Genomic DNA, 20,453 nt, shown 5'->3' with positions numbered 1-20,453 from the left:
ATTTCTGAGTCAAAACTACCATGAAAATTGTAATGGAAACTTTTCTGAAATTACTGGAAATTTTCCACTTCCCTTGTAACCCCAATCCCAAATTATAGACTGTGAAGAATCTGCCGTCTCTCCGTAGTGGATGGTCAGATTACGAGGCGCTGCCCAAACGTTGTCTGATTGTGGAGAACACAAACTGAGCAAATTCTGAGGTGGAAAACCACCAAAATAAACATGGCGAGCTCGCCAGAAGCACAGAGTGAATCATGTGGACATGTCTGTCTGATATTGGGTAAGACTGTTGTGCAAACGACAATTTGTGTCCTCAGCTTTGGGATAGCTCAAGTTCACGTTGGAAGTTAGAAAACTTGTATCACACAAAGATTTCCTCTGGATTTCCTCTTGCTTAACACAAGCACAATAATCTCCAAAGCCTGAATAGATGAATTTCCCTCAACTCTGTGGTCCTCTGCTCTGATCCTCAGGATCCAGAACACCGCTGGCTTTTATCCCCTGGCTTATAATTATACCCACCGTGCATCCTGGGTGTAAATTAACTCTGTAATTAAACTGCAATGACAAGAGTAAAGGTCAGGAGGGCTGAGACCAGAGTCTCTACTCCAGTCTGACACAGAAAGGAAAAATCCTCTGAGGATGATGCAGATGAAGAGTAACACTTCACATTATGATATTAAAAAAAAAAGGTCTCAATTCAAAATGAATGACTTTCATTCAGACGCTGCAGAGAGCGTGTGCTGGTGGTGACTGATAGACCTCAGGAATGTGGAGTGCACTTACTGCTGTCACTTTTCTGGAAATGTCTTTGAACAGCTCAGTCTTCAAAGAAACTTCTCAGGTGTTTTTATATGAAAAACATTTCCCTCGTCTATTTTAGTCAACCACCTCTTCACCTGAGTGGCCTGTCATGATCCAGAGGAGCGGTATTTCATTCACAGCTACCCCAAACCATCAGCTGACAGCGATTCCTCAGAGATGAGTCCTTCTGTTTCCTGCCAAGCCAAAGGTCAAACTTTGGCTTTTGTTAAATTATGATTTCTGTCATATCATCTTTGCATAACTTGACGTTTCTTGTGTTTCCTGTTTTATGCTGAAACTCCGCCTCCTCTCTTCTCACAGGTCCATTGACTCAGTATTTCCCTTCTGATTAGCATAACGAGCCTCACCTGTGCCTCATTAGTCACGTGTGTATTTAAGTTCAGCCTTCCTTTCTATGCTGGTTTGCCCTGCTCTCTTGTGACAGTATTACAGGGATTTTTCCTTGCTAACATTTTCAACAGTTAGTTGATTTTTGTGACTTTACATCAGCTTGTTGATTTCGGGTTGGCTCTTGATGAAACTGGATTGATTTGGAGCGTTCACACTGAGTTTGCTTGAGAAAGAAGGACCAAAACTCTGCTCTGGAGCACTGGATTACAGATTTCTTGAGCCAGATGGTGAGTTCTCAGCATTTCATGAATCATTCTGGATATAAAATGTTTGTACGAACCTTTTACTGAAACTAGATTGGGGGATGCTTCTTATTGAAGCAGGAGAAGGAGGAGGAGCATCAGACTTTCACCATATGGTGTTTTAACTTGTTTTAGCATTTAAACAGAATCCACAGATTAACTGTTCCCAAAGTTGTTGTTTTTAATTAATCACACCAAATTGTCAGTTTTTCCTTTTTTACTTGTGTATAAAAGGAATTTGGAATAGTGGTGTGCCCCCCCCCCTGGCCCAACTGTTAAAAAAGGCACTAAAGTATTTGCTCAAGAGCCAAAATGTCTACCAGTGATTGGTGGTATGCTCAAAGCAGATTAAAACCCTAAAAGTGCATTAAATTTAACATCAGAAGACCCCATGATTACAAATGTTAGAGGCAGGATCACCAAACATGTTCAGCTGTTTAAAGGATGGCAGACGTCATTGCTATGCACTGTTAAAGGGGAAATATGTGAAGACAACAGATATTTGAAAAACTAAATGATAATTTAGAAAAGTATGACAGAGTGGAGCTACGCCATCAGTTTTGCAAGTGTGTTTGGCTCCTCACTTTTATGCGCCTGGGTCGTTTCAAGATGTGTGAAATGTAGAAGTTCATCAAACAACTGCTTGTAGAGTTTTTCATGGAGTTACTTGGGCATAGCTGCAGTGCTTGTTCTACAAAGCAGCTTTCAAATTACTTATTTTGATGTTTTCAACCGCACGCTCGGAAACCCCACGTTTACTTTGTTCAAGATCCGTCACCAAACTTTCCCTTTCTCCTTGTTTTTGTTCATCTGGTTAGCGAGATGATAACAGCTGTTTGTTCATTTTATATTCTTATTATCAAACGTCAATTTCTTCTTCTGAAAAATGATTTTTTTTTTTTTAATCTTCTCTCGGTAACACCGATACAGCTCGTCATTGTTTATTGCTGTTTATGTGTAGTAGGCATTTGAATTTGATGAATACTTGTTTGCCAGGATGTTCTCTTGAGTTATAACGCTTTTGCACATACTTCCATATATGACTTTAGAGTGTAGTTGACTGGGTGATTATTTGTAGTCATGCATGCTAACGCTTTGACCTAATGGGCCATTCTGTTTGTGACAGCACAGATGTAGCGTGAGCACATTTAGTGTGCAGAGGACAGAAAACAGAGGAAACTGGAGTTGATCTGAGGTCAAGATCAGAAAATATGAGCATTTTGTCAACAATGAGAGTCATTGTGTCAGATTATGTGATACCAGGGGCATAAATTCATGCTGTGACCTAAGTGAGAGGCTTGATAGTACACGCCACACAGATGCATCCGAGAGTTTCAATTAAAGGCTGCATAATATGCAAAACTGCACAAGTCCAAACAATCATCGCTTCTTTTTTTTTTTCTTTCTTTTTTTTTTTTTGCAGCTAGCGAGTACTTTTCAAAGTTGTCTTGATCAATGAGGCCACATAAATGCCTCTGGCCGTTATTATTCCATTTCTAAGAATGTGAGCCTACTTTCTTTGAGGTTCAACAAAGACATTAACTAGTTTACTTTGAGCTCTTTCAGCATATTTGTTGTTTGGCAGGCAGAAATGTGGCTCAGTAAGCTTTCATTCAGAGTTATTGAACTGAATAAAAGTCATTTCACCTGTGCTTTCCTTTTATCACAGGTGAGACTACAGAACAGATCTTTTTGTCTGAGTGTCTGAGTTTTGATGCTAAGCGTTTGAAATGGACTGACTTCAGAGCTTTGTTTGTTAAAGCAGGATTAAAGGCACATTACAGCTTTTCCTGAGCGAAAACGTCTCCATAAACATCACATCTGAACTCCCAGCTGAATAGCATCGTGCTAATGGTGTTGTGCACTTTAACTGCGATTTAAGCACCAAGATTATCCTGTGAAGGGGAATTATAGGTGAAGTCATGCAGGTCAAAGTGAACATACTGTCTCTGGAGAGGAAGCAGGGAGGAAAGGAGGCTTTTTGTCCATGGCAACAACACAACTAACAACACAGATGAGGACAGAAATCATTATCCTGCTGCAGGGTGAGAAAATCTGTATGTCAGCCTCAGACCTCTGGCTATTTTTGGTTTCCAGTCTTGTGAACTCTTGACATGGACGTGTGATACTGAGGCGGCAGATATGAGGACATGGTATTGCCATGCCAACTGTGTTTTCTCTTCTGTTTTTTTAAACAACTGGTAGCAACTTCGTTGTCGTCAACAAAGTGCATCTTTACAAATTCATCAAACTGAGTCTCGATGAGAATTTAGAAAATCTTACTTTGCTGTATTTAAAGATGCCATGAGGAGGATTGGACTCCCTCGCCACCTTGTGGCCCAGAGTCTCATGCAGACTGTTGTAAATTACTTTCAGCGAGGCGTGTGTTTGTTTTGGAATTAAATGGAGATTGGATTGAAACAAATTTTCCGAGGTAAGGGACTTATCAGTACAGTTATGCAGTGCAACAGTTTGAAACGTGACATCAAGCAAACGTTGTAGCAGCTGGCCATATGTAGCGCTATCGGCAGCCATACCTGTAGATTAACATGTAAACACTGTCAGTTTGTATATAGTTTAGTAGCTGTCTTTGGCCCTGTTTACTTTACAATGTCTCATCCAAAAACACTACAATGCAGTGCAAAAAATCTGCATTTGCATGGAAACGCTGAAGGACTGAAAAAGCTGTAGTAAGCATAACAGGCCTGTAGTTGGCGCTATAACTGTCTTGTCCAGAAGCCATTTTTGGTAGATCTCCATCGAAGTAGAATTGGGCTGATCATCTGGTGTATTTACAAATGCTAAGAGAAAAAGTGGAGCAACAGATGCATTTTTTGAAAGATAGTCAGCAGATTCAGCGATTGAGCAGCATGAGCACAACATGATAGTCCGTGACGATCGTAACAACAGGACTGTTGTTACGTTCATGTGAAGCGGAGCGTGGCATCAGGGTTTCCACTAAAAACGCTGGCTTGCTGTTTACGCAGCAATGGTGTCGGCAGCTTTTCAGAAAAATCCCACTCTGGAGGATGTTTTCAATAGTTTGTGATTTAAGTTGGCTAATATGCCGTTTCTGTGTAAACGCGATGCCGAAACACAACAAAACTTTTGCGTTTCACCCTAAAACCATTGTTGTGTACATGACCCTTTTATGTAGCCCAGCTGACTGCCCGGTGCTATTCTGTCCTTTTTCTGTCTGTCAGTTAGGCTCCTGTTTCCATCATCACTTCAAAATCAACAGAAATCATTTTCAGCAGAGAAAAACACAGATCTCTCTTCTCACAACTAAACCTTGTCAGCCTGGGTGGTATTGTCATCGAGACTTAGACGTGCCGTAAACCAATCTGGTCCTGCTCAACTTGTTCGGGAAGCTAAGATAGGTACCAAGATAAGTACTACTTGATAGGTTTGTCAGACGGTTGAGAAATGTTCTACTGATATCATCAATTTAATGCTATATAGACATGGCGGAGAAAGAAGAAAAATCTTTATCAATGACAGTATAACCAGATGTTGCCCCTTTCATTTTTCTTGAGTAATTACAGATTTTTTTCTCCTGTGCAGTCAAAACTAAAGTTTTACTTAGTCGTCACCGAACAGACACCTGTGGGTTCAGCATCACCTCTCCTCTGACCTTTCCTTCTTTCAACTTGGAAAAATGAGTTCCTCTGTGACCAAAGCAGAATTCAAGCATGTACAAACCATCTGTTGTTCTCTGTTTTTAGTTTCATGTTTTTCAGGACACTGTTTATCTGCCTCTGTGCCCTTCCTGTTTTCCGTTGCTTCAGTTTTTCATTGTGATCCTGTTATCGATTCCTCTTTGTGAACTCCCTCAAACATTCTTATGAAGCGGGTGATCTTCCTCTCCTCACCTTCATGGGTCTCTACACCCGGCTGACAAACAGCGCAGCGTGGTGAGAGGAGAGGAAGGTGTGCTGAGTCATCCTGTGAAACTGAAGGCACGGGGCACTGCTTCTGACTGTGGGAGTTCTCTGGATGAGGTATTTTTCTAAATTCTCTGTAAAATCGATACAGAGATATCCTCTTTCATGGTTGGTGTGTAATAAAATGCTCCTCTTGAGCCTTTGAACTGATGTGCGCTGTGTGTTTTTGTGTGTAATGATACAGTATTCTAACATCCAAGAATAGTCCCCCTGTCCTCTTGCTGAGCACAAAAATTGGTGATATTTTAGGAAGAGAGATCTCAGAAAATTATTTGTAATAGTGTCTGTGGTGTGTGTAATTACTCAAACCCTACATCTAAATTTGAAGCATGAAGTACAGACCTGTTTTCTGTAGAGCTTCAAAATACAAAAAGGAAGAAGTAGGAGTGAGAACAAAAAATTGAGGAAGCATTTTATTGAAAACAACAATTAAAGTGAAATAGTCTGTTTCATTTGCTGAAAACAAAACCTGCACAAAAACGTGGATTCGATGTAATTTTCTGTCAGGTGTTGACACTATCCTGACCTCCTGAAGGCAAAGGTAAAAAAGCTTTTACTCTTTGAACGTGATCGGATTGTTGGGCTGCATAAGCAAGGCCTCTCACAACATCACTTTGAATTTCTTCTATGGAATTCTATGGAAGAAAAGTCTAGTGGTCAGGAGGATCTAACTGGCTGTCTGTCAAGAAATGGAACGATCCCCAACCCAAATTAAGGGAGTTACTGGTACTGAATGCAGCCCAATAAACACCAAGTCCCATTTACACTGCGTTTCATCTTGAAATGCTAAAAGGCAGAGGAAAAAAATCAGCGTTTGCACGGAAAGGCTGAGGGACTGGAAACGCTGTAGTAAGCATGCCAAGCCTGTAGTTGGTGCTATAACTGTCTTGTCCAGAAGCGGCTTTTGGTAGATCTCAGCTGAAGTAGAGTTAAGTTGATCATCTGGTGTATTGGTGAATACTAAGCGTAGAAGTGGAGCAACGGATGCACATTTTGTTGAAAGACAGTCAGCGGATTCAGCAGATTGAGCTGCACAAGAACAACATGGTACTGTTGTACTGTTGTACTGTTGTATGCGCTTGCGGGAGGTGGAGTGTTAAGAATATTGTACAGTTTATGTATTCAGTATGATCACTTAACCTCCTAACCTTTTCCTGTATTTGACTTCATGTAAACCCTGTTCGAATCCTGTCATGTAATCATGCATGTAATTATTATCTACAAGCTCCTGCTTCTTCTGACACTTACACAGCATGCACCCACATGCCTCAGACATTTCTTAAGCACATACCATATATACTGATTCATCTGACCTCCGTATCTGACCTCGGTGTGGAGACTGTCTTTCGACCTCTTATCTGGTGAGGGACACCTTCCACGCCAGCTCAGTCTGGCTCATTCCAAGACAGTGAGGTACAAAAAATAACACACACACACACACACACACACACACACACACACTTCTTGACTCTCTCATAAATGCCAAGAGCACATAACACTTCTTCAGTTTCAGCATCCAGCATCTTGTTGACATGTTGAAAACTCCGGCGCTGTATTAAAGCTCAACTTTTTGCTTCAGTCATCTCATGACAATTTTTTTACCTATGTCTGGGGTTTGTGTGGTAAAGAACCATCAAAGTTATACTGAGCTCTTAGAATTGCAAAGGGACAAAATCCTGACATGGAGCATCAGGGTTTCTGCTGAAAATGCCAGCTTGCTTTATACACAGCAACAGTAGGGTTGCCAACTGTCCTGTATTTGCCGGGACGTCCTGTATTTGAGCCAAAAGAGGCGCTTCCTGTATGGGACGCTGTTTGTCCCGGCCGCATAGGTAAAGGCAAGATGCATATATTATTTCTCTCTGTGCGCCATGCATTGTGTGTCTGGCTGCCTGCCTGCATGGCCAGCTGTACACGAAGGGCTCTAGGACCGCTCTAGCTCCGCCCTGGCTGAGGGTGTTCCTTATTTTTCTGCCTTAAAGTTGGCAACCCTAGGCAACGGTGGCATCAAGTTTCAGAAAAATTCCTCTATGCAGGCCATTTTTAGAGGTTTGGGTTATAGTTCGGCTTAAACGCCGTTTCCATGTCTAAAACCATTGTTGTGTAAGCAGCCCTTCAGATGACATTTAAGAGAAAAGAGCTTTAAGAACAGAACACATCTTTAAAGGCCTTGTCTCCAGAACAACAAACTTGCCCGTTTGCACTGCAAAAAAAAAAAAAAAAAGGGAAATCTTACTAAGTGATTTTGTCTTATTTTGAGCAAAAAATGTCCTTTTAGACTTAACAGGAGCCACATTCACTTGCCCAGTCCAGAAAAGTGTCTTATTTCAAGTTATTCTAAGACAAAAATGAGGTCTGAGTTGCTTGTAATGAGTAAAAAAAATCTGCCAGTGGAGTAAGAAAAATCTACTTTTATCAAGACATTATTCTTATCTTGACACGCACATTTCTCTTACCAGTGTGGACTCTGCAAGAGAGCACCAAACATGGGACACTGAAAGGTGGAAGAAAAATAGAACCTTGATGGTCCTGATGGCTTCTATGACGAGGAGATCCCACTTGAGGTGTTTTCTACGCGGCGCAGTGGAGGGGGTGCCATCATGATCTGAGGGGCTTTTTTCTTTAGTGGAACAATAGAGCTTCAGGTTGTGCAGTGGCATCAAAGAGAAGCTGGCTGTGTGGAGATGTTGCAGGGATGTTGCCTCCTTTATGAAGGATGGCCCTGGATGAAGCCATAATAAGAAAAAACTTTGTCTAATTATTACCTAAGTGCAATGAAATTTGCGGACCTCTAAAGTAAAGTGTTACTGTTTTTTTAAATATTTTATTTAACTGTGGTTAATGTCCTTGCAGAATTAATGATTTACAAACCTTTGAAACTTGAGGCCCACCCAAAACTAAAATCCTGGCTCCATCCTTGCTATGAACACTAGCTAGAGTTTGAAGTAAGAGATCTTGTACAAACATGTATGAACACATTGTCGATTTTTTAACAATGTTCCATGCAATGTCCAGTTGGTGTTGCTTCTCAGTCTACTCTTCTCTGATTTTAGTCCATTGGAAGCAGTTTCACCCAAAGACGGTAAAAAAGAAAATGGATGTCCTCTTGCTCAGTTGGATGTGAGGTCGCCACAAAAACTGCTCCCCCTGGTGGCTGGCTGCAGTATAGGTTAAAAAATCGGTCTCTCCAGTCGTTCCAGATGGGCTGTGGTCAAACTTTAAAAAATTAACACACCTCGTAGAAATGTTTCTTACATCTGATTGTTGTAGTGATTTGAAGATGTCATTTATCTGCCTTGTATTCAGGTGCTCTTTTTTCTGAAAAGTTTTGTTTTCATTAGTTATACTAGGTTAAAAATGAGGCTTTACGTAACATTTAACGATGATTGACAGATGCTGTTCTCATGTATTTTTTTCGGGGATTGTAAAATATGTCGGAAGGTAGAGTCAAGGAGGGATTAGACTCTTGAAAGAAAAAAAATTATAATATTTTTGTCACTCAGCTCCACTCAGATTCTCCCAGAATCCCTCATCGTCTCTACTGCACAGACTCTGGCTGCACAACTGCTACAAAGGCAGCGCCTGCGGTGGGGGAATTTGGCTTCAAAACAGTACAATGGTAAATGGTGGAGCCACACTGTCCACTCTATATAAAGTCTATGGATTCACCAAGGATGGAGATGGAGGAAAGAGTTGAAGAATAGTCGTATCAACACCAAACACTTGAGGATTATTCCAACAAATGAGGCTGCGTTCACAGGAAGCTGTTAATCAGACTCTAAACTGGACTGAAACTGTCTCATGTGTAACCAGGACTATAGCAGACTCTCGTTTGCTCTCTGCTTCATGATTATTCTCAATTTCCATTTAGATTAAGATTTCCTCTGCTCCCTGGTTTCCGTTCTTGTCCGTTACAGCCGTGAAATCTTAAGCACCTCTTAATCCCAAAGTGGTGCCTTAACTTGTGCCATATACGAAGAACAGGTTTGATGACTGGGAGGATAATTTTAGAATCAAACATGCCAATGACAGTTGTGGATAAATGTGTCTGGACATATGTCTCAGTGTGTGTATATGTTTTCAATTCATCGTTTCAGATCTGTGCTTGTTAGGATAAAACATCTTTACTACAGTTAGAGCTAATTTTAAAAGGCTGCTCTTCAACGGGAGGCATTGTGTGATTCCTACCATCAGCCTCTCTATCAGCCTCTCCAGCCTGTGTGATCTGGCTGCTTTTAAGCCCATTGAGCCCACTGTGTGCTCACCAGACTCTTTATAATGCTGCTTAATAAGCCATTACTTCAAGAGGCGAACATTCAAAATGAGCTCCTATTTTAGTAACTATCCAAACCGGCTCACTCAACAGATGGAGCAGCACACCTGCCAAAAAAAGGCTTTCATACTGATCCCTGTTTCTCAACTGTAAGGTCATTTTCTACAACACCCAGATGGACGACTTAACATTTCAGGAGGGTGAACATGCGTCATCATACAGCTAATCACAGGAAGTGTTTACTCCTGACTTTTACCACCAGGATGATTTCATTTGAACCCTTTTTTAATCACATCTGGATGAAGAAGTGATAGCACAGGCTGCTGAGACGTATCCAGCGCCTCTCACATGTAATCACACCATGTAGCATGTTGTTTGAACCAACGCTGGGACCTGACAGCTGTCAGAAATAGGCTGAGGTCACAGACACCTCCCACACGCTTCACGCTGTCATACGTTGTGTTCTGACTCTCCTGCTCCGCGCTAACACGTCTGTCTCTTTAACTGGAGACTCATCCCCGCTCCTGTTTGATTCCAGCACATACCAGGGTTATCTGCATCATCCACCCGCTCTCTGAGAACTTACAATATTGACTGTTGCAAAGCCAAATCAACTCTACAGTGTTTGCGAGGCGGAGTCGAGATTATGAGTGATCTCAGACAAACAGACACAGCTGTGCTTTTCTGGCACTGGAGGCTCAGCGTGGTTTGGATTTCTGCACAGGCTGAAAATCTAAGTCAGGTTTCAGCTGTTTTCAGACTCTCGTGTTCACAACATGTCAAAATTTCCAACCTTTGAATAGATTTATCACCTAATTTTAGCTTTCTGTTTCTCGAATAATACGAAAAGAGAAAGATTGTGCTTTTTTCAGACTTGAAACTAGGGATACAACGGTTCACAAAATCCACGGTTCGGTTCTTATTGCGGTTTTGTGGTCATGGTTTTCGGTTCGGTTTGGTTCGGTGTACATTGTTGTGGATTTGAACACCTTCATTTTTACTATACACCCTAATAATCCACCATTAGCATTTTTTTAATCAATTATCTCATGTATAGTCATGAAAAACATGAAAGAATGAGGCTGATTTTTATATAAAACATCATTAAAGCTAAATGAAACATTGCTAGTTTCAACATGCCAACTCCTCAGTAAGGAAAGTCACTAATGTCTGTCCCAGAAGCCACTAAAAGCCACTAAATGATGCTGCTGTCTAATTTGCATAATAATCCATTTGTATGTAATTGTCATGAACTCTGTAGGAGAGAGAAATAACATGGGAGAGACCGAAAGCAGGGAAAACACAACATCATTCATTTGTTTAGAGCTACAAATTAACTTTCTTCTGTCCATTCTTGTTTTTTTTAATGTCTAAATATCAACCCTCCTTTAACTGGGCTTGGGATCAGCAGAAGTGACCATAATGAAACACGCATTAGCGTGATTTCAAATACTGCGAGTGAGGAGGACTGTCTGTGTTTTGAATAGGGGAGGGGCTCACGATAAAACACCTGACTCACAACTTCAGATTTTCTTATTACTGTCCTGTCTTGAGCCACGATGCATGAGGAATTTGTCCGTAGGCTCATGAATGGAGCAATATTAGCTTGACCGTTCTGCCTGGGATGGGGGTTCAAGGAAACCTTTGTGAGTCCCGGAGGCCTTGTCTTTTTTTTTGTTGTTGTTGTTTTTAGCTGTTCCATAAATAACACACTCTACTCACGGTCATGGCAGACCACTAGGGGGCGCTGGCGGACACTGTTTAAGGCCTCTGTCTGAAACACTTTGTTTTAGCTGCTGTCTCTTTAAGGCTCCCGACTCACAGTCCCCCTTCCCTCTGATTGGCCAGCCTTCTGGAATCCTGCAGATCTATCTGCAGACCTTGGTACTCAAGGCCTACCCCTTTATCGTGTCCAGTTAGGACCAGTTAGGAGATCCTGAGATGTGATGACCTCATCATTTCAGCAAGTCTCATTAAGATCTCATGAAGATTTTGTGTTATTTTTAGAACAAACCATTTTGATCAATTTTCAGACAGCTTCAGGTTTGAATGAGGTTTGAAATCCGCTAACGATTGGTACAAACATCCTGCAGTGTTACTTCATCTCCATGGTGAAGAAAAAAAATGGGGATACAGAATACCCCTTCTTTAAACTTACTCCACTCCGGAGAGGGACCAGGAACCTTCCACTTACCCCATTAATCCCCAAAGTTTTGCAGATTAAGAATCAACAGTTTGATACATTAAATACACTTGTATGAGAATTAATTTTTTAATTCTTAAACTTTTTGGATTCCAGTTAAGCAGTGTCAACCTCAAGCTTCTTTAAAGTGTCAGATGCTGCGATAAAACAGACACAGGAGACTTCAAAGTCACCTCCTCACCTCCATCTCAGCTGCATTAATTTTCTTCTATGACTGAATCTCAGTTTTGGGAGTAAAAACTTTTCTATGAAGCAGACTTTCTTTTCAGTAAGAGTAAGACTCTAACCCGCTCTCACTGCTGGGAATAATCCCTCACAGAGGTAAAGCCCGCTGTAATTCTGCTCCTGTGCAATCATTGCTGCAGGTTGCATGTTACCTTTTGTCTGTATCGACCTTTGTGCTTCTGCCAGCAGAGAAGCATTCTTCTTGAATGGATTGATTGAGATGAGTGTTCAAGGATGATTTTTTTATGTTTTATCCTTTAAGCAGAGGTTGGAGAAAGAAAAAACTAAATCATTAAAGATTCTGTGGGATAGAATTTGTCTTTTGAGGTTATACTTTTGAGGCTTTTTGCTTTCATTTAATTGGACAGAGAACGAAGGGAGAGAGTGGAGAAGAATCGATCTGGCAACGAGTAAAACAAAGACCGGAGCTTATGACATGGGAGCCTTTACTGACCAAAGGAGGTTCAGACATGACTGTGACAGCCCACTAAAGAAACTGGCTTTTGTAAACACCATGATCAAATCTTAGCCCATAGGGGGCGCCAAATTCAATACAAAAAAAAAAAGAAGTCTCACAGCAACTTTAGGAATACATTAATCTAACCACTTCTAATTCCACTGAAGGTAATCTAAAGGATTTTTAATAATGTTACCATACATAAAAAAGACAGAGCTACAGAAGAAAGTATGGGTCAAAATTATGAAAAAATGAACAGTGGCTTTAGGGGATGATGATGATGATGATGATGCTCTTGTGTTTAATAAGACTGTACATAAGGTGCTGTCTCACTGAGGTCTATTATCAGATTAAAGGACTTGGGCGCTTTCAAGGGATTTTTTCACTCCTGTGAAATTTGATTAGTGAAACCAAGAGCAGCATGTACGAAATTATGTAATCTGTCTAATCTGTCTAATCTGTTAGAGCCATAGAGGACATCTGGTTAATATAAAAACAAAATTTCCCTATAAGTATCATTTTGTAACTATATGTTAGTAATTAATAGAGCTTTTGCTATGGAAGTTTAGAATTAATTTCTTTTTTATTTTGTTTATTTCAACTGTTTATAGTAGATCTGTGTGGTTATAACTGCTCAGTTTACGTGTCCTGCTGCTGCTGCTGCTGCTGTTGCAAGTGTAAAGTGCAGTTTTTTTGGCATAAATTACCATAAATAATCAAATGAGAAGGCATCCCGCAGAGGTCTTTTTTTGTTTTGGTTACTTTAAATTTTCCTACTTTTATATTTGGTTTACTCAAAACTGTGTCTTTCAGAAAGTAGCCCTTGAGTCAAAAACTTAATCTTGCAAGAAGTGCCTAAAGGATTTTTGTTTGAGTTACGTTGCCACTACACAATCTATATGAACTATAGTCAGTTGCTGAAGAGACCAACAGCAGCAGGTTAAAGCATTTATTTTATTTCATTTGGTGTTGTATTTCCATAATTGAGCTGTTTGCTGACAGATGTTACTCAAAGCTCTAGGTTCCTTTATTTGTACTGGTGTAGATTTGGTTTGCAGTGAATGACTCATCCTTCTTTTATCAATAACCAACAGCCAGCCCAAGACAAGACATGAAAGACATAACGACAAAGCAGTCAGCACAGGAAATGGAACACTTAAAAAAAAGAAAAAAAACAAAGGAAGAAATAAGATCAATTGTCATTCAACCCAATAGAGCCTAATGGAGTAACCTTGCAGAGCAAGTGGACCTGCCTGATCCAGTTTCTGAAGTCCTGCAGATCCATCTTGCCAGGCTTCATTGACCAATAAATTCACTGGGCTGACTTCAGATCGGCCAAATCAGGGAAGAGAGGCGGGAGCTGCGAGAGCACCAGCGTTCCTTTGATTCTTAAGATAACTTTACAAAAACGGCAGCAGTCATCAGACGCCATCATCACAGCTGTTTCTCATGGTAGTTGTTCATCTATTGTTTCTCAGCAGCGGCGCACATAAGCTACGTCATACCGTGGCTTGATGTGGATTGGTCTGTGGAGAGTGTGTCAATCAGAACGATCGTCCAATCACCAGCTGATGATTTTTTTTGAAGGTGCCGCCTCTGAAAACAAATCTGAAGAGCTGATACCTAGATGGACTAGTGACATACTTCTGTTGTCGATTTATTCAAACTGCCCGTCTGTTGTGTCAGGTTACCAATGTAGTGCCAGTGCTACAATTTGCAAATCAAGTTTCTGTTGGCGGTAGATTTGACCAAGATTAGATAATATGATCATTCTTTTTGTGTATAAAGTCTGGGCAGTTACACTTTCAGATGTCATTTTTAACATATCCCAAAGTGCTGATTCCTTCCACTGATGTGTTCACAGGAATCCAGACCCAATTGGTCACATTGCTTCTTATGTAGAATACACATCATCACGTTTTTTTTTTATCTACACATTTCTGAGGGGTACAGTCATGGTGTTTCTGTCTTTAGAAAAGTATGTGTAACATTTTCATTGATAAGGTTTATTGCACCTTTAGTAATTAAGTTCGTTAGTCTGGACGTAAGCCTGTACATTTAATGAAAATGTCTGATAAAAGGGTTGTATTGTTGTATAGAAAGGGTTTTACGCAACAACAAAAAAAGACACTACAGCATGTCAAAATTTAAAGATATGCTTTAGCAGACTTTGTATGGAAGGTCATAAAGGGTTATTTAAAAGCAAGGTGAATAAAAGTTAAAGATTGCCATTTGTAAGAATAAGATGAAGAAAAAAAACATAAATCTATAATAAATAAATTAAAAGGAAAGTCCATTATTTAAGAGTCAAAGTTTTGAAAGGAGTTCTCTAAAAGTCTAAATCATTTGCACATAAACAAGGTTGGTCATAGTGATATTATTCGTACTGCCTGCATTAGACCCTAAAATCCACTTAATAGTAATCTTATAGCCCCAGATACAAAGTTTATTATTTAAGGTTTGGACTGTCTCCCATGTAGGTGGAGAACTACTGTGCATATTCAAATCTAAAAGTTTTGATATTATGATGATCATTTAACCAAAGTAACTCAGGAGCTTCAATTATTTTATCCCCTCAGCAAAATATGCTCACAATATTTTTGTGCTTTAATGCATTCATGAATTTTAATGTAAGAAACGTATCTGTACAGTTTCAGCAGCACCTCTCAGGATTCATCCATCACAGAGCGAAAGCTGCTCCCATGTAATCACTGCTGCAGGTTGCATGTTACCTTTTTCCTGCTGTATCGACCCGTATGCTGCTGTCTCTGCTGCTGGCAGAGAAACATATCTCAGCCACAACAGGTCAGCTAATGACAAAATTAGATGATCAATCTCATTTTTTCCCTCCTACACTCCACTAGTGTCTTAATTCATCAGAGCCGGGTCGAGCAGGCTGAACCTCGAGCTGAGCATGAATTCCTGGAACACACGACCATTTAGAGCAAACTTGTGCAGGAACAAGAAGGTAATGAGAGTAATTCTCATTAACGTCAAGGACTTTGTCCAATGTTTGCTGCACATGACTGTTCTTTAATGAAAGCCATCAGGTAACCACGAGCTGCTGATGACAAAGGAAGTTATTCCAGTCATTCTGAAGACAACTAAAGCTGGATAATTACGTGCACCTGCATGGAAATAAAGAACAAAGTCTATTTAATTTGCAGGATGTCTCTTGGAGAGTATTTTTTGTTCTTTTTGCACAACAGGAAAGTAGAGGCTGGTGGATGTCATCCTAATGTCCTACATGGCCTCTAATTGGACACAGACTTTGACATATTTCAGTAATTACCAGCCAGAAGAGCCAGAATACTTTGTCAAATACTTTTAGAAACTTCAGGGAAAGGATGCACATCTCTAAATTCAGTTCCACTAACAAGAGACATGAGTCAGCTTCCAGATCGATAAAACATGACATCATTCAGAGCCATGAGGGAGACAGCGGCTGATGTGCCTCGTTTTCATCCCATCACAAGTCCCAGGGTCCATTTCACAGGAAGGTGTGTACACACACACTGCACAAAGTCAGGGTTAATGTCTGAGTGCTTCTTAATACAACCACTGATTCTGCCCATGACTTACACTCAGTGGATGTGGGATGATGATGAATGGATGTCTATGGGAAGCACATAGGAAGTAAGGATGACTGGGTGGTACACATCAGTGTCCAGCTCTAATAATGCATCACTCTCAGGAAGTGTGCTATGAATCAAAGCGGGAAGAACAGCCACCGCAAGATCTGACCACAAAATGCATCGCAGCACAAGGCACACATTACAGGACATAAAGTTTTTGTAAGTAAAGCAAAAGTACACTCACCAGCTACTTTATTAGGTACACCTTGCTGGTACCAGGTTGGACCCGATTTTGCCTTCAGAACTGCCTTAATCCTTTGTGGCAAAGATTCAACAAGGTTCTGGAAACATTCCTCAGAGAGTTTGGTCCATATTGACATGATAGCATCACACAGTTGCTGCAGATTTGTCGGCTGAACATCCATGATGAGAATCTCCTGTTCCACCAAATCCCAAAGGAGCTCTATTGGACTGAGATCTGGGGACTGTGGAGGACATTTGAGTACAGGGAACTCATTGTCATGTTGAAGAAACCAGTCTGAGATGATTCCAGCTTTATGACATGGAGCGTTATCCTGCTGGAAGTAGCCATCAGAAGATGGGTACACTGTGCTCATAAAGGGATGGACATGGTCAGCAACAATACTCAGGTAGGCTGTGGACTTTAAACCATGCTCAGTTGGTACTAAGGGGCCCAAAGTGAGCCAAGAAAATATCCCCCCCACCATTACACCAGCAGCAGCAGCCTGAAACGTTGATACAAGGCAGGATGGATCCATGCTTTCATGTTGCTGACGTCAAATTCTGAGCCTACCATCTGAATGTAGAGCAGAAATCCAGACTCATCAGATCAGGCAACGTTTTTCCAATCTTCTATTGTCCAGTTTTGGTGTTGCTGTGTGAATTGTAGCTTCAGTTTCCTGTTCTTAGCTAACAGGAGGGTCACCCGGTGTGGTCTTCTGCTGCTGTAGCCCATCTGCCTCAAGGATGGACGTGTTGTGTGTTCAGAGATGCTCTTCTGCAGACCTCGGTTGTAACCAGTGGTTATTTGAGTTACTGTTGCCTTTCTATCAGCTCCAACCAGTCTGTCCATCCTCCTCTGACCTCTGGCATCAACAAGGCATTTTGTCCCACAGAACTGCTGCTCACTGGATATTTTCTCTTTTTGGGACCATTCTCTGTAAACCCTAGAGATGGTTGTGGGTTAAAATCCCAGTAGATCAGCAGTTTCTGAAATACTCAGACCAGCTCGCCTGGCACCAACAACCACGCCACATTCAAAGTCTCTTAAATCACCTCTTTCTTCTCCATTCTGATGCTCCCTCCAGCTCCGATTGCCATTTCCAGACATGAACAAACATCTGTCTGTGTTAGTCCTCAGGTGGCTGTCCTGAGCTCAGGTGTGTGAGGGTTTGAGGTTACAAAAAGGCCAGGCTCCCTGTCAGATGCTTTCTTATTTCTTTCTAATTACAGCGATGGCAGCTCAGTCCATGTCTCTGTGACTGATGCTGCAAACCAGTTATCAGCTCAGGGCTTTGTTGTGACCTTCTCAATTAGTCCCTGGATGCTGCGCTTTTATTTTCAGCCACTTTGATTTGTTGTCCTTGTTCTTCCTCTGCAATTTAACGTTAGCATAATAAAGCAGTCTAAAAAAGAAGACGAATGGTTCCTATCCCCAGCCATGTCCACCAGGGGTGTTCCTGGGCCAGTTGAGAGGCATAATCTCTCCTCCGTGTCCTAGGTCTGCCCCGGGGTCTCCTCCCTGTTGGACATGCCTGAACCACCTCATCTGGCTCCTCTCGATGCAGAGGAGCAGTGGCTGTATTTCGAGCCTCTCCCAGATGTCCGAGCTCCGAACCCTATCCCCAAGGCTGAGCCCAGACAGTCTGTGGAGAAAGCTCATCCGTTATCTTGTTCTTTGGTCACTACCCACAACTCGTGGCCACAGGTGAGGGTCGAAACGTAGATTGACCGGTAAATTGAAAGCTTTGCTTTCTGGCTCACTCTCTCTTCAACACAACAGACCAGTATAGGGTCCACATCACTGTTGACGCCCCCCCCAATCCGTCTGTCAATCTGTCGCTCCATTTTCCCCTCGCTTGTGAACAAGACCACGAGATACTTGAACTCCTCCACTTGGGGCAAAGACTCTCTCCCGACCTGGAGTGGGCAATCCACCCATTTCCGAATGAGAACCATGGCCTCGAACTTAGAGGTGCTGATCTTCATCCCGGCTGCTTCACACTCGGCTGCAAACCGCCCCAGTGCGAGCTGGAGGTCAGTGTTCGATGAGGCCAACAGGACCACATCATCCGCAAAAAGCAGAGATGGGATCCTGAGACCCTTGAACCTGACTCCCCCCGCCACTTGACTGCGCCTAGAAATCCTGTCCATAAAAGTAATGAACAGAATCAGAACAGACTGAACAGAAGCCAGCCAGGGGTAACATCCAGTTTAGAAAAATGAAGCCTATGCAGAAGAGTTAAAAGTCGCTGTTCATTGAGAATCTGCTTTAGGCTGGCTACAGAAAGACTGGAAGTCATGTACACACCTAGCCATAAAAACTGACTTTTACGGCATTACAAAGCATATTTACAGCTTGGTTCAAGAAACGGCTTCAATCTGATACACTAATTTCACTATTGGCAAACACTGTGCGGTGAGTGAATTTCTTTTTAACTAGGCGGTTCTTTGTAAGTTAGTTTAGTCGAATTGTCCAATCAGAGACACAGGTCACGTAACTGACATGTGCCCTGTAGCTGTTCGAAAGGAATCTCAAACCTGGTGTCACAACCAATGTGGCTGCGTCCACAGATTGGCTTCATTTGTCTGCACAAAGCTGTACAGACCTCATGAATGCGTCAATCATAATAGTGATAAAAAAAAAACTGCCTTCTGTGATTTTTATCGTCTCTCAGCTGAGAAATGGTGAAAAAGGAGAACTCAACACTGAGAAAGCAGCAGCCTCAGAACGCCTCATCCCTCTGAACAGATGGGTTAAATTGTATCTGTAATTAGCAATCAACAATCAGGTGAACACCTGTAGGTGCAATCACTGCCGCCTCTGATTTGGTGAAAAGACTTCAGTAAGGATCCACTTCTCTCTGCTCGGAAATCTGTTTTTTTTTGAGGATTTTCTATTCCCAGTAGCAGCTGTACATGAGCTGTAGGAAACACAGCATGTCTGAATCCTAATGCACTGTGAGTAATAATTATGAATTGCTAATACGCTGATTTCATTTGAAATTATATTTAGCCTCCATGTTCGAGCCATGGCGTCTAACTGAAGCTCATTTAACACCCGTGAACGGGCTCACTCATGTGTCAAACCAAAATTAGCATAACTGAGGACTTAGTCATGATCAACATGTGATCATAGGTCTAAAAGTGAAAGTGCAAAATCCTGCCACTGAATTTGTCAGAGCATGAACATTTTTAGCCTCACTGGCAAATATCGCTCAGTGAATCACAGTGACGGCCTGTCAGTCGTTCTGTCAATATCTCTTTTTGTTTTAGAGTGATTCATTTATTCATATGTGAATTATTTAGTGAGGATGAATTTATTTAATATGATAGCTGGACTCCTCTTCTAGATCTGTCAAGGGACAAAGCAAAAAAAAAAAAAAATCATAGGGTGGAAAGTCAGAAAAGGAGCATTGTTTGTTTTTGCTTTGTTTTGTTTTGTTTTTTTTTGTTTTGCTGAAAGGAGGGTTATGTGTGCTGTTTTTTGGAGACTCTTCCAGGTGAGTGAGACCCTCTGGCTTCAAGAAAGGGTCCTGTTCACCCAGGTGGGATTACAATCTGCACACATTATCCTTCACATGTTGGGATTATCATTGTTTAGGATGAACCTCCTGTGGGCAAATCAACATACTGCATTAAATTCTGCAGTGTTGTTTTTCTTTCCTCTGCTTTGGCCATAGGCTGTATAAATCATGGACGAAGTCTCCTCGACGTCACCCGTCTGTTTCTGAAACAGAAAATGAAGCACTGACTTTTTTTTTGATTGCGCTCATCTCAGACGCTAAATCCTTTGATCCTCTCCATGATCTCCATCTTTTGTTCCGATCACACCACTCTATCTCTCGTAACTATGGCGACACATCCTCAGTTGGAGCGTGAGCTGCCAGAACTTTTCTGACTTGCAGCGTCTCGCTATGCCTCTGTCACCTCGCATCTTCTCATATCCATGCTGAGCTCTCATTCAAAGAGCGCACCGCTCTCACCCACAGTAGTTTACGAGCATGATTTTGATTGACAAGCTCCACCAGACAAACATACTTTACTTATACAGACACAGTAAAAAGTTGCAATTGAAT

At 41.5% G+C, this 20,453-nt stretch overlaps 1 protein-coding gene across 1 annotated transcript in view; it reads left to right on the top strand.

The window, feature by feature from the left end:
* Positions 1-1,220: 1,220 nt before the first annotated feature.
* The window catches only part of kcng1 (potassium voltage-gated channel, subfamily G, member 1), a 44,904-nt gene continuing 25,671 nt past the window's right edge, over positions 1,221-20,453 (top strand). The window contains exon 1 of the mRNA XM_074682430.1: positions 1,221-1,442. The gene's annotated coding sequence lies outside the window, so the exon portion shown is untranslated. The remainder of the gene's footprint in view (positions 1,443-20,453) is intronic.

Source organism: Halichoeres trimaculatus, unplaced genomic scaffold, assembly GCF_033239565.1.
Source record: "Halichoeres trimaculatus isolate MK-OKI-2021-1 unplaced genomic scaffold, fHalTri1.1 fHalTri1_scaffold_11, whole genome shotgun sequence".
Classification (NCBI taxonomy): domain Eukaryota; kingdom Metazoa; phylum Chordata; class Actinopteri; order Labriformes; family Labridae; genus Halichoeres; species Halichoeres trimaculatus.
Note: the sequence above shows the minus strand (reverse complement) of the source record. Positions and strands in the feature narration are given on the sequence as shown.